General features: G+C 36.6%; 1 long non-coding RNA gene and 2 pseudogenes across 13 annotated transcripts; 2 read left to right on the top strand and 1 right to left on the bottom strand.

Moving 5' to 3' along the window:
• Positions 1-3,096: 3,096 nt before the first annotated feature.
• Positions 3,097-3,835, top strand: LOC149208419 (calmodulin-like protein 3 pseudogene; annotated as a pseudogene).
• A 340-nt stretch (positions 3,836-4,175) lies between these two features.
• LOC149208418 (PRA1 family protein B3 pseudogene) lies at positions 4,176-4,732 on the top strand (annotated as a pseudogene).
• Positions 4,733-7,830: 3,098 nt separating this feature from the next.
• LOC149208417 (uncharacterized) lies at positions 7,831-9,399 on the bottom strand. 13 transcript variants are annotated; one of them, XR_016252747.1, is made up of 4 exons: positions 8,856-9,357; positions 8,546-8,619; positions 8,306-8,379; positions 7,831-8,125 (listed from the first exon to the last, which is right to left on the bottom strand). It is a non-coding gene; the product is annotated as an uncharacterized LOC149208417 (long non-coding RNA). The 13 variants fall into 13 exon arrangements; XR_016252748.1 differs by having other exon boundaries at positions 8,312-8,379; positions 8,944-9,357; XR_016252756.1 differs by having other exon boundaries at positions 7,831-8,192; positions 8,312-8,379; positions 8,944-9,348.
• Between the last annotated feature and the right edge of the window lie 5,256 nt (positions 9,400-14,655).

Raw genomic sequence — 14,655 nt, 5'->3', positions numbered from 1 at the left:
GATCAACAGTTTTACAAGAAGGAAAGGACACAAACCCCAAGAAAAGAGTCCATAGGAACTCAGGGGTGAGGCACATCGGAAAATTATTGTTGCAAGATTTGGTGACATGAATTCCTTGTGATATCGATAATTCTAAGTATGCCCATACTATTCCAAGTGTTCTCTTGATTTCTTATAGTGATTTTATTTAATATTTCCTTGTGCTTTTAAGTCTTAATAACATCAGATAGAAAACAATGAAACCAGGGAAATTCATTGAATTATAAAACCCTGATCAAGACTTCTATGGATAACTAAAGTGAACATAACTAGATTCACTTAAGCAAGGACAAAGACAATATATACTATGAACGTAGTAAGAGGTTGTAACATTTAATGTTGGGAAATTTTGAGTGTCTAAAGGATAAATTATATTAAAAGGAGGAAAGAAAAGAAAGAGAATAATAACAAGTATGATTACTGGAGAAAATATAGACATATATTTATATATATATGATAATAATAATTATTCTTGTGTTGGGATAAGATTGTGGTGTACTAACACTTCATAGGGATCCTGTAGGTCAAATGTGTTGAAGTAGCCTATTGAGAATGATATTTTTATATGAAAAGAACTCTATTATAATTAGGATGAAACAATAATACGCTTATAGAAAAAAAAGGAGAACTCCCATGGCCATACACAGAAGTAAGGTTGTGTACAACTTTTATCAACATCATGTAGGTCAAATGTGTTGAAGTAACCTACTGAGAACGATATTTTTATATGAAAAGAATGTGTTGAAGTAACCTATTGAGAACGATATTTTTATATGAAAAGAACTCTATTATAATTAGGATGAGACAATAATACGCTTATAGAAAAAAAAGGAGAACTCCCATGGCCATACACAGAAGCAAGGTTGTGTACAACTTTTATCAACATCATGTAACGCAGGATGACAGAAGATGACATAGGATGAATTGAAACTAAAGAAACACGTGAAGTAACTCAGAATAAGAAAAACTAAGTGTACTTGGGCAAGTAGCTACTATGAACTTGGTAAGAAAGAGAAATAATCCTAAATTTTATGCATACGTGACTAATATGTGTATAACATTTGAAATGAAAGCATAATAATGCTACCGAGTACAATAATGCATTGGCTGCAACCTTTCATTTGATTTCTGAAATATTAGTATCTTTACACAAATAGAGCAAATGGAATTGATACCCCTAAATTGAAATCTATAATAAAACTACACAATGGGATCTTTGCCGATAGGCACAACCTCTCATTTGATTTCTGAAATATTAGTATCTTTACACAAATAGAGCAAATGGAATTGATACCCCTAAATTGAAATCTATAATAAGACTACACAGTGGGATCTTTTCTGATAGGCATAGTTATTGGGTAAGTGCATATATTTTTTTTTAATTGCTATGGGTAATAAGCCTACAATAATGAATGTAGGTTGTTAGCACTTGTTGGGTTGTGAGGTATGTTAACGACCCCTACTAGGTCCATAAATAATAATTGATGATCTTGTAATAAAATTCAAATATATATATATACAATTTATATGTTCTTAGATAGTAACTAATAGAGACTAATGGAAGCCACAATAATTGTGCAGATTGGTTAAATTAGACAGGATACTCTTGGCCAAGTCTCTGCACATTGTTGGGCAGAGAGAAACTAAACTACCAACACAGATTGGTTAAATTAGACAGGATACTCTTGGCCAAGTCTCTGCACATTGTTGGGCAGAGAGAAACTAAGCTACCAACACAACTAATCATTCAAGATAGAGTGCAATGGAAGCACCTTAGAAGGAAAAGGCTACATGGAAAATGGAAGTTCATCCGTACAAGAATATTCAAACCTATTTCAAGGGAAAGAATATTCCAACCTATTTCAAGGGAAAGAATGAACACCAGGGACAGTGTTTCGCTAGAGGAGGGAGGGCAGAGAGAAACTAAGCTACCAACACAAGTAATCATTCAGGATAGAGTGCAATGGAAGCATCTTAAAAGCAAAAGGCTACATGGAAAATGGAAGTTCATATGTACAAGCATATTCCAACCTATTTCCAAGGAAAGAATATTCCAACCTATTTCAAGGGAAAGAATGAACACCAGGGACGGTGTTTTGCTGGAGGAGGGAAAGATGTAACACCCCTTGGAGGAGGGAAAGATGTAACACCCCTTGGTATCGGGTCAATAATTTTTTATTTAATTTTATTTCAATATCGTGTAAATAATTTTTTTATTTAATTTTATTTCGGTATAGCATAAATAATCTTTTATTTAGGGTCAATAATTTTTTATTTAATTTTATTTCGGTATCGTGTAAATAATTCTTTATTTAATTTTATTTCGGTATAGCATAAATAATCTTTTATTGAGGGTCAATAATTTTTTATTTAATTTTATTTCGGTATCGTGTAAATAGTTCTTTATTTAATTTTATTTCGGTATAGCGTAAATAATCTTTTATTTAATTTTACTGAAGTAATTGGAAGACTGCCTGACAAAGACATAAAATAAACATGAATATTTATTTTTTAATTTTGTTAATTTAATTTCTTTTTTGACTTGCCAAAGAATTACTGAGGGGAAAAAGTTGGAAATAATTAATTCCTACTTGTCTATGGTTGTACTTTTCTATTTGAGGAGTTTGTTCCTATGTAATAGGAATTTAGTTTCTCCTAGTTTAGTGTGTGGTTGAGAGAATCTCTCAACCACACCACTGTACATCTAAGATAGCATTCCTATCTTAAGACTATTGATTGTATAAATATGTGTGTAATTTCCTCATTCAATATTGAATAGAATATATTTTGAGTGTCTACAATTTTATCTTGGTATCAGAGCCTGAGGGCCTAGCCCCTCGTGGGCTTGGCTGCTCCTGGGTGGAAGAGAATAAAAGTTTTGTGTATATTTGTTTGTCCATCATCCGTTGTCCAATTAATAGTTCCAGGTTACAATTATCTCTGAAATCGGCTGATTTGTGTCGTTGAGTGTATTCAGATCGGGTAATTCGAAATGGCGAAAGATCTCTAGAATGTGGCGTAAGGAAGATTCTGTATAGGCACCCCTATTTTTAAATCATGGCATATGACAGTAGAGTTTCAACGTTACGTTGCGTGGTGCAGTTCGTTTGTTACTGGCCTCTGCAATACTATATATTGACTCTGTGTTTCGATGGGATTCCCGGATCCAGATTCAATTGAAGGAATCAAAGAATTCTTTGTGTGAAATTTTCAGCGGATATCGAGACAGCGAGCCGAGCTGGTGTGGGAGAAAGCCGTGGGCAGAGACGAACTGAGGAGGGTTTTCTCGACCTTCGACAAGAATGGCGACGGGCTTATCAGCAAACAGGAGATGAAAGAGTCCTTTGATAAGCTCAGGCTGTGCGTGGGCGAAGAGGAATTGGCCTCCACGATTCGAACCGTGGACGTCAATGGCGACGGGTACGTGGATTTTGAGGAGTTCGTTTCGCTGTATGAATCGATTAGTGGTAAGCGAGGGGGTGAAGAAGAAGACGACACAAGGGCGGATCATGAAGACGCGGATCTGGCGGAGGCGTTCGGCGTTTTCGACGAGAATGGCGACGGTTTGATAACGGTGGAAGAGCTCCAGGCCGTGCTCAAGTCGATGGGTCTTAAGGAAGGCCGAGCGATCGAGGAGTGCAAGAAGATGATACAGAAAGTTGATAAAGATGGCGACGGGATGGTTAATTATTTGGAGTTTAATGAGATGATGAGCGCTGGTATTCGTGGTGCCTGTGCGTGTGGGGAAGGCTTAATACATCGACCCACTGCGCTTGCATATATTCATCATCTCTGAGGTTGGATCCTGCTAGGAAGCGGAGGAGGCTGGACCTGCATCGAGAAGAAGGCCTGATCGCTGACGCAGAAGGCCTGATCGCCAATGGAGGCCGAATTGGCTGTTTGGACAGAAAGAAGAGGGCACTATTGGTGAGGAGGCACAACAGTGGAGGCTCAGTGTAGATCAGAGGAGGTAGCAAGAAGGGTGCTCGAAATTGGTGAGAATATGGCTTCCGGCAGAAAGAAGGTTTGAAGGTGCCCTGCGCTGTGGAGGTTTTTGAGGAATCGCTGCGGAGCTGTTGTGATTGTGGCAGTAGAGCCGATGGATTGCAGATCGCGGGCTAAGTGGTTTGCTGGAGATGGTGGATCGGAGCGCCTTGACAAAGCCGAAGTCGCTGGCGGAAGCGAGCAGCAGGATCCGCAAGAACTGGACGTATTTCCGCGTCAATTACCTGCTGCTTCTCTGTGGGGTGTTGGCCTTTAGCCTCATTTCGCACCCTGTATCATTGTTCCTTCTTGTTGCTCTGGTGGGGGGCTGGATCTTCCTTTATCTTCTCAGGACGGAGCCCCTGGTGCTACTCAATAGGACCTACAGTGACAGGGAGGTTCTCGGGATCATGACGGTGCTCACCATTGTTGTCGTGTTTCTGACGAACGTTGGGTCGTTGCTCATCTCGGCTCTTATGGTTGGATTGGGGATCGTTTGCGCGCATGGTGCATTTAGGTTTCCTGAAGATCTGTTTTTGGACGAGCAGGAGCCGACGGTCGGATTCTTGTCCTTCCTCAGTGGTGGTGGATCCCAGCCCCTGGTGGTTAGCCATGTTTGAGAGTAGTCTTCTGACTTGTTGGCGACTTAAGTGGAATTGAGCTACCGAGGCTGCAAAGCAGAGCATTGGTGCTTTGGACATAACTGGATACAAGTGACATTGGTGCTTTGGACCTCTTGGATGGTTAATTCCCAGCGAAACGTTTCCCCTGGAAACAAGATCTGCTGGACAGAGCGTGACAGTGTGTGTGAATCTGCTTTGATGCTGATTTTAAAATGTTGGTGCAGATAATAAGTACTGACATGATGTCATGTTGTATATTGTTTTAAGAATGGTCATGTGAGTAAAGTAAATCTGGTTGAAAAAATTAATTTATTTATTGTGACATTTAGCTTGGCAAACTATTGTCACGAGTATAAATCTATGTTGGAATTTGCCATCCCAACAATAGACAAATTTATTTGCAGGAATGTTCTACTACCAGATACAATGATGACATGACAATGAAAATGGCATCAAACAATAGTGGTTGGAGCTGCATGATGATCGCATTTGTGTGATAATGCGACGGAGAATTGGACCATGGAGTCCTGGATTATTGTTCTTGAAGGGAAAATTGTGTTCTCTTCGTGTGGCTGTGAGTGCCTATGTTCCGGTTTCTTTATCAGTGGACCCCTCATAGATGAGGTAAAGGAGCAGCAACAATGTTTATGGTGGACAACAAAGTAGATGTTTTGGTTTGTGGAATAGACTCCCTAGCATGTTATTGTAATAGTCATTGTATGTACTCTGAAACTCCAAAATGTGGAATCAGATGTAAGATTTTTAAGGGCATCTGAAAGTTCGTGGTGATCTTAAAACCACTTTGTAATGGTTTATGGTTGGTGGTGAGCCAGAAACTATCTATATAGTCTTTGTGACTGAAGTGCCTTTGTGGCCAGCTTGCCTTTGTGGCTGAATCGCCTGTGTGGCTTGAGGTGCCTTTGTGGCTGGAATCGTGGATGTCAACACGTTGTTTGACAAGCTAGCCTTCGTGGCTGTGTTGAGCTCTGGCTGATTTGAGTCAGCGTGCCTTTGTGGCTGTGTGTACACGAGAGCTTTGTGCTCAATTGAGCAGGTGGACTGCAGAACACCTGGCTCGGACTCAGATGTTTTTTTCTGAGTAGAAGGGGATTGGCATTTTTCGCGCTAACAGCAATGCCAGGAAGGCCAACTGGCGCGTCTGTTAGGCCATTAATCGCGCCAATGGGTGCGGGTTTTTCGTTCAGGATCGCGCCAATTCACCTTCAAGGGGATCCGTGGGATCGGAGAAGTTGTGGATCTGTCCGAGGGCGGCAGATTGTGTTTTTGGAGGTTTTGTACATGCAATTCTGATAGTGGTGGATTTGACTATCATGACAAGTAGTCATTAAGGGGGGGAGTTGGAAATAATTAATTCCTACTTGTCTATGGTTGTACTTTTCTATTTGAGGAGTTTGTTCCTATGTAATAGGAATTTAGTTTCTCCTAGTTTAGTGTGTGGTTGAGAGAATCTCTCAACCACACTACTGTACGTCTAAGATATGATTCCTATCTTAAGACTATTGATTGTAAAAATATGTGTGTAATTTCCTCATTCAATATTGAATAGAATATATTTTGAGTGTCTACAATTTTATCTGAAAAGATGCTAGAAGAGAGTTCACTTACCAAATGGTTAAGACCATTAATCCTCTCCATAGAGAGGAAACATCTAAATTTGGGAAAAGGGGGCCAAAAGTGGTGAGAAGAGAGTTCACTTACCAAATGGTTAAGACAATCAATCCTCTCCATAGAGAGGAAACATCTAAATCTGGGAAAAGGGGGCCAAAAGTGGCGAGAGGGAAGAAAAATCTGAGGCAACTGAAAGACTCGGTACCTGGTTGGAAGAGGTCCAAGGGAGGATATAGAACTGATTCCTTACAAAACGTTGTACCGCGTTGTGGAGGAAGAGGAAAGACAAGACACTGCTAGAGAAAGGGATTCTTGGGATTCTTTACTGGTTGGAGCTAGTGGAATTCCCTGTGAGGATTCTTGGATTCTTGACTGGTTGGAGCTAGTGGAATTCCCTGTGAGGATTCTTGGATTCTTGGGATTCTTGAGCTGGTTGGAACTAGTGGAATTCCCTATGAGACCTGAGCTGGTTGGAGCTAGTGGGGTTTGAGATAAACCTAGACAAAACTGGTGTGGTCTAAAAGTTCTAAGTGGGACTGTTTTGATGGTGTGGTCTAAAAGTTCTAGGTGGGACTGTTTTGATTCCTATCTAATGGCTGTTCTGGAAGTGGAAGTGGACTGGCTCGGGGAAGAATTGGACGCAATTTCCATTCTTGTTGGTCGGGAGGAGCAGGATTTTCGCCTCAGTAATCCTGTGAATTGGTCGGGAGGATTTTCGCCTCAGTAATCCTGTGACAGCCTAACTGCTTTGGAAACTAGATAAGTATCTTGTCACTGTGATTATATTTCTGTCAAGAAACAGTCATTGTTATTTTATACTGTTTAAGCTTGAATGAGCGGAATTCGGATGACTGAACATAAAAGTTACAGTAATACTATTATTTTTATGGTGAATATGTACAATAATCAGTGTTAATAAGTATGGGCACCGGTTAGTTCCAGGCCAGAAGCAGGCCTTGGCCTATTGTCCGGGAACAATCCAGAGGCCAACATATGGATTTGGAAAATATGGCAGGTTCTTGAGTAAGAATCTCCCAAAAACCCAACTCAAATGCGTTTATAAGTAGTTAAAGAACCTACAGAAAAAAATAAGTACTGATAAGTAAACATAATATATACCAACAGAGTGTATACTGGATACCAAAGAAAATATGTACTCGTTTTAAAATCAACATGGATTACAAGTAGTTTAAGAATGCTACGAAGTACCAACTGAAAATAATTTATCCACAAATAGAAAATAATTAACATTTGGCGAAAATATAATAGATAGAGGTTGTTTTATAGTCAATATAGTCTATATGTTACTACACACTAAAAAAAATTACAATTATATTTCTTAAAAACAGGAGCGGTAAAACCGGTGGCATGATAGGTTATTATAGATTTTCCTTTATGCTCAAACTGAGTACAGTTCGAAATATATTTCGAATATAGGTACATGATATAAAGCCCTTGATGAGATGTTGAATATGTGAATGACAATTAACAAAAAATTCTGTAAAAAGGTCGGCGGCCAAAATGCATGATAGCAAATCCAAAATACCAAATAATCTATTTGGAAACCCTTAATTTGGGTTTGAATTAACGGTATATATGTATTAACCTTAACATTGTTCATTCAAAAATGAAATAATAGATCCCAGAATCAATGTTACAACAAACTGTGTGTAGAGATCCTTTTAATTTATATCCTGGAACTGACAATTATATGCCGCTGAAATATAACCCAGAACATAGAAGAATAACCAGAGAAACTAACCCAGATAGGGTTTGATTTCGAGTATTTCCAGTATTCGAAGAGGTGGTAGATTTTCTCCATCTAAGAGACATTGTGAAGAATAGAACACCTGAAATGGAAAGAAGAAGTCATCAGTCAATCTCCAGGCAGTCCAGCATAACCCAATGGTAGCGTACCTGTACCACGCAAAAAAGGAAGAAGGGTAAATACAGTCTTTAACTCTGAAAATCAAATGAGGATTATTTAACCGGTTCTGGGTGGAAGAAATAGACAAGGAGGAGGAATTAACCTGAACCTTGCAACTGGCATAGAGAAAAATATAGCACGCAAGATGAAGCTGCGGAAGTGAAATTCTCTTTATAACTGCACATTATAAAAAAAATTAACTGGCAGCAGTACTGAATAGGTAAAATAGGAAAAGAAGAAAGATAAAGGAAGAAGGGTAAATACAGTCTTTAACTCTGAAAATCAAATGAGGATTATTTAACCGGTTCTGGGTGGAAGAAATAGACAAGGAGGAGGAATTAACCTGAACCCTGCAACTGGCATAGAGAAAAATCTAGCACGCAAGATGAAGCTGCGGAAGGGAAATTCTCTTTATAACTGCACATTAAAAAAAAAATTAACTGGCAGCAGTACTGAATAGGTAAAACAGGAAAAGAAGAAAGATAAAGTGGGAAAAACTACGAAGCTTCTGTAAACCCTTGATCTTTGATAGTGTGGTAAGAGGTTGGGCCACTGCATGGGAAAAATAGTAACCGGAAGATTGAAAACATTTAATGAAAATCTAGAGATGTGGTAGCCTCGAAGGAATAGGCAAACTGAAGAATTTTTCTTACCTGAGGGTTCAATCAGAGAAAACATTTAATGAAAACCTAAAGATGTGGTAGCCCCGAAGGAATAGGCAAACTGAAGAATTTTTCTTACCTGAGGGTTCAATCAGACCGTGTAGCGTTGACACGACTCCAGAACTATGAACAATTGCCATGGCTGGACTGCAATAACCTTCAGAACTGGTAAACCCTCTTCAACAATAGGAAGCAAGATGCAGAGCAGGGAATGAGTAAATGAGACCCAACAGGAAAAGAGCGAGGCTGAGTTAGTTGCCCTCTAAATCAATCCCCACCGTCCGATGATTCCAAATCCAGAGAGACGTATATCTAAAAGTAAAACCCGAGATCGATCTGCCAAGTGGACAGACTCAGTTCTACATCCAGAAGGTTCTTGACTGTTCATGTCAGCCACGTCATGGCATTCCAACCCTACTAGGGTTGTGAAGTCATCTGGTGCAAAACCCAGAGTATGAATTTAAATGAATATAATTAATACAGCCAAATGGTTCATAAACTTGTAATGGTTATAATGGTAAAGGCCTACGAGGGTAGGTGAGTGCATTATATTTATATATATACACGTCGAAGTACCAACCTGATTTTTGTATGTCTGTACCTAATAATTGCTGGTTGTAATTTCTTTATAATTTTGAAGTCGCAAGCGAACAACTAAGGTTGCTATTAAAAAAAATACAAATATTTTTTTTGGTTATTGTGTTAACCTAGAGAGATGTGACAAAGAATATATACACATTTGTAAATCCCTCTATAGAATATATGCACATTGTAATCTAAATAGTTATGCAAAAAGCAGTCTTTTGTTTTACAAACAATAAATTCTCATACATTATTTTGATTTGAATTATGTTAAAATATCAAATTAAATTATTATTATTATTCTAAAAAAAATAGACTATAAATCACAATAACATCAATAGAGTTTAAGCTTTTGTGATCCATATCAAGTTTACAAAAGATTTTTTGGCGAAGATCACATGAAACACCATTTGTCGACGCGTTTCGAACCAACCAGTGTGGTTCCTGACGATGAACCACACTGGTTGGTTCGAAACGCGTCGACAAATGGTGTTTCATGTGATCTTCGCCGAAAAATCTTTTGTAAACACAATAACATCAATTTAAATATGGGTCTATGCATGGAGTGGTGAAAAAAAACAGCTCGATTGAGACTTTTTAAGTGTTTAATTGAGCAATCTTTAAGACCTTGATTGAGCTATTTGAGAGCTTCAAGATTGCCCGATTTAGCATTAAAAAAAAAGCTCAATCGAGCTTTGGTGTAATCCAAGGTTAGGGATTCAATTGAGTAATGGGCTCGATTGAGCCAATTTTTAAAAATTTCTCGCCAATACATTTTGGGCACGAAATTAAAAAAGGTGGCTTGATTGAGCCTTAAAGCTCGATCGAGCCATTTTTTAACCACATTAAGGGCTCGATCAAGGGTTTCTTAAACCCTTGATCGAGCTATCTAAATTTTTACCTTAAACACTTGATCGAGCTACTGAGAGCCTTAAAAAGCAAGGTTATAGCTCCCCTTCTACAGATTTCTCTGCAACACTATTTTGTATCCTAGTGGACTTAAGGCAAGAATTTTTCTTAGGCGTCAGAGTTGATCTTGTTGGATTCGTGAATGAATCCTCTATCCAATGGCTTATAAGTTTGAATTTTTCCAATTCATTTGATATTTTTCATCTATTTCTAGTTAAACATCATGCTTGAATTTTTTTTGGACAATTTCAAAGGGGCTAAATAAAAAATCAATCACATAAAATACAAACAACCAAAACAATTTTAAAAATAACACTATCTTCGTTTACAAGTCCTATTCAAAAGGGTACCCTTGCTTTTTCAATTTATTTAAACAATTGAAAAAAATCTTACGCGAATACATGTGTCTCCAAAATGCAATTGAAATATTACTCCGCCAACTTCGAAAATTAATTAAAAAAATATAATTTTGGATTAAAAAAAATTAATATGAAAAACTTAGTTCTCTCCATGTAGATTATGTTCACACACACACATATTAAAAATTACACATACCTCTTAAGATGTGCAATAACTTGCAAGGACAATCATTTCATTTAATGGAAAATGACATATTATACAACACTATTTTTTTTGCAAAAAATTTCATTAGCACGACAACATAATTCTCCACAAATTGTCTTTTTACTTTAAATCAAAATTCACAATGCTTATCTGATTTTTGAGGGCTTCAATTTGATAAAAGAGTAAAATTTTGAAATCTTATCGCCACATTTAAAAGTGTAACCCATCTTCATGCATTCTCCCATATAATATTTTCAAAACTTTAAAAAATAAAATGAAAAAATTATTTTGTAAAGATTTTATAGAGATAAGGAAATACAATATCAAAAGCATACAATGATTCATATGCTTTTATGGTTATACCAATATTAATCCAATTTATGTGAGAAAATTATGGAAGAAGGGGTTGGCATGAAGATGTCATTACACCTATATAAAGTTGGAACTATAACAAGAAATTCTAGCAATGAATATTTAAGGAATCAATAATACAAAGAAGAAAGAAAATGCTTTTCACCACATAGTTTCATGCACAATCTTATACTTTCATTAGGTGTCTAGTTGTCTTTGGTTTTCCAATTTTCTAATTCCTATGTCAACCTGTCCATCAAATATGTACATATTTTATTCTCTAATCCATTTCTACAAGATGTGGAACATGGATTGATCTTTGGAGGAGTTATGATCAACGTCATTAATTAAGGCATTGGAGCAAATTTGCTTAACATTTTTTCTTCTTATAATTGGAGTTATTTTAATATGCTATATGCATAGCTTGTTTTCATTAGTTGAGGTTAGATTTCAAAATGGTATCGGGTATAAAATTAGAACTTGGATAGCTTAATGATGTCTTAACTTGCATCCGTTAACATAATGGGAGGGTCAACACTAAAAAAAATTGTGCTGAAGCCATTGGGTATCAAAGTGAAACCCATTTTCCTTTGAAGTTCTACAACATTGACTACAACATTGACTACCCTAACAAAGTGATGCTTACAAGAAGGAAAACACATGTACTTGCTAGATGAGGTACAAGTACACATGCAAATAGTCCACATGTTCATCTAGTTACAATCCATTAGGGGAATTTTTGTGGTCTAAAATGAGCCTCCTAAGAAAAATGTATGACCCAAATAAAATTTGTAAGAACCAATAGGATTCAAGATGATGATGTCAACCATGGGGGATGATTCACCATTTTTGGAGTAAAAAGGTAAAAAGACTAAAAATAATAAAATAGTAAAACTACTTTTTCAACTTGTATTTTCAACTTATCTCCCTAAGGTTTTGCTCAAATTTCTAGAAAGAGTACTCGTTAGATGAAAAATTAATTCATCATCCAAGGAGTACATATGTTTCATACTTTTGATGGACCCTACTACACGAAAAATGAGAAATACGTGAAAAAACGTGATTGCAATCATATTTTTCATGTATTTCTCATTTTTCGTGTAGTAGGGTCCATCAAAAGTATGCAACATGGGTACTCATTAGATGAAGAACCATATTTTTCATCCAATGAGTGTTGCCACTCGAAATTTGAGTAAACTCATAGGGAGATAAGTTGAAAATATGAGTTGAAAAAATAGTTTTTTTCTTTTTTCCCTCTAAAATTTGATGATGTGATCTAATCTTATTTTATTATTTCCACTATTATTTTATAATTTCCTTAGGAGGTCCATTTTAGACCTCAAAATTCCCCTAATGATAGTTGAAGTTTCATTGACTTATGACTAATGTGACTCCAAGTACAATATAAACGTGGAATCGTTATATTGGTGCATGTGGTAGGTTGATAATGTTAGTATCCTTAAAATTTAGATCTTAGGGAATTAGGATATGTGTAGTTAAATGTATATCCTTTACACGCCTCAACATTGGTTTATCTTGGGCCAACACTTTAGAAAGGCACATTGTAAAGTACCATCAAGTTATCATGGCAATTAAAGTAACACAGTTAGTATATTATTCACACTCACCCATCAATATAGCCAAATGAATTTTAGTGACCCCAAAGAGACTCATATCTAATGCGAATTCAACCAACATAAGCTCTAATTTACATTTAGATACTAGTTAAGAACCACTGTAAAAAATATATTGTAGATTAAACCATTCTTAAACACCTTTTGTGAGGGTCATAAACATTCATAACGAGTAGATGACTTGCAACCAACCACTTCCTAAATTATATGCAAGTTTCCCAAAAATTCTTTAGAGGGGTGCCCCAAATGGGGTATCAGATGGCTCCAAATTTTAGGGGATGCAATTGTGTGGGTTAGATATCATCCTTGAGTTAGCTATTTTAGGGCATGAAATGGTTAGGAGTCCAGTTAAACGTAATTTTGAAAAGAATAAAACTTATTTATAATAAACCAAAATCTAATACCATGACAATGAAACAAGGAATGGCATGTCTATTGAATGTCAAAGATTTCTACCTTAAGTATACAAAAGTTATGTCTAAATATAGTTTCAATGCAACCATTCATGTAAAGTTGATTAGGTAAAACCTTAATCGTAGTTCTTTTAAACATGATGCCAACTAGTCTCTTAAAATGGGATAATAACTCGTCATGATTCATGGGAAACCACACAAAGTTAGGTTAATAGCTCATTTGATGATTGTTGGGAAACCACACAAAGTCAAAACTACTTTCAAGTACCAAATTAGTTCATGTGATAGCTATGGAATGTTGATGCATAACATTTTTGTTATCCACTCATTGATTCACCATGTTTGCATATTTCTTGAAACATATTGTCTTAAACTCAAACCCATACCAATAAATCCCACATAATACATTGAGATCCCTACATAATATCCAATATATATGTTCACTTCATCATCTTCATCTTTTTCACACTGTGTGAATATTAGAAGAAGACTACTAAAGATAAAACCCTCTTACTCCACCTAATCTAGGGATGAAATTCCCAACTCCCTCTCCATTCCTTCGTTAAGATCTCTTCCTCATCAAATCCATATCAAGAAAAATTACCCAAAGGACTTGGTTCAACATGTGGAATTCCATGTTCATCAATATTTTCCCTCAAAATACCTATGTCATCAAATAGGTTTCTAACACATCTAATTAAATAATTTTATTATATTTAGATGTGGAGAAGGCTTTAAGAAAGAATAATATCATCTCATCCCAAGAGGAAATAAACTTAGTGGGCAAAGAATTGTATCCAATAGCTACAACCCCTTGGAAAGTAAATATGTATAAACACTACAAGAAAAAGTCCTAGCAGATTTTTTTGTGAAATCCCCTATAAAAATAACCCAAAAAATCATTTGTAGCAGAGGTCACTAGTGGAGGTGGGTGGGCAAATGTTTTAGCGAATGATTTTCTCATAATGTGTATACAATATACAAATACACTAGTGCTTTACTATCCATATAAGCATAGGTGCCACATAGAACATGGTGCACTGTGGAAAATCTATTTTTATAAAATAAAAAAACATGGTGTGCTAAATAAAACAACACACCGATGCTTGAATAATCAATAGCACTGGAAAAAGGATAACTTTTAAAATTTGTCAGTTTTATATACACCAGCAACACCGGTGCCCTTCTAGCAGTAAAACGCCCCGATGCATACCAAGAAGGAGCACCGCTATAGTTTTTAAATTTCAAAAAAATGTGGTGTTATTTTCAAACGATGCACCAGTGTTGTAAATGTATTAAAACACATCGAAGTGTCTTCTAAAGAGCACCGCAAGGTGA

Source organism: Pinus tabuliformis, chromosome 1_2 (assembly GCF_031772625.1).
Source record: "Pinus tabuliformis cultivar Carrire ecotype Pingquan chromosome 1_2, CPIR1, whole genome shotgun sequence".
Classification (NCBI taxonomy): Eukaryota; Viridiplantae; Streptophyta; class Pinopsida; order Pinales; family Pinaceae; genus Pinus; species Pinus tabuliformis.
This window is presented reverse-complemented; position numbering and strand designations above follow the sequence as displayed.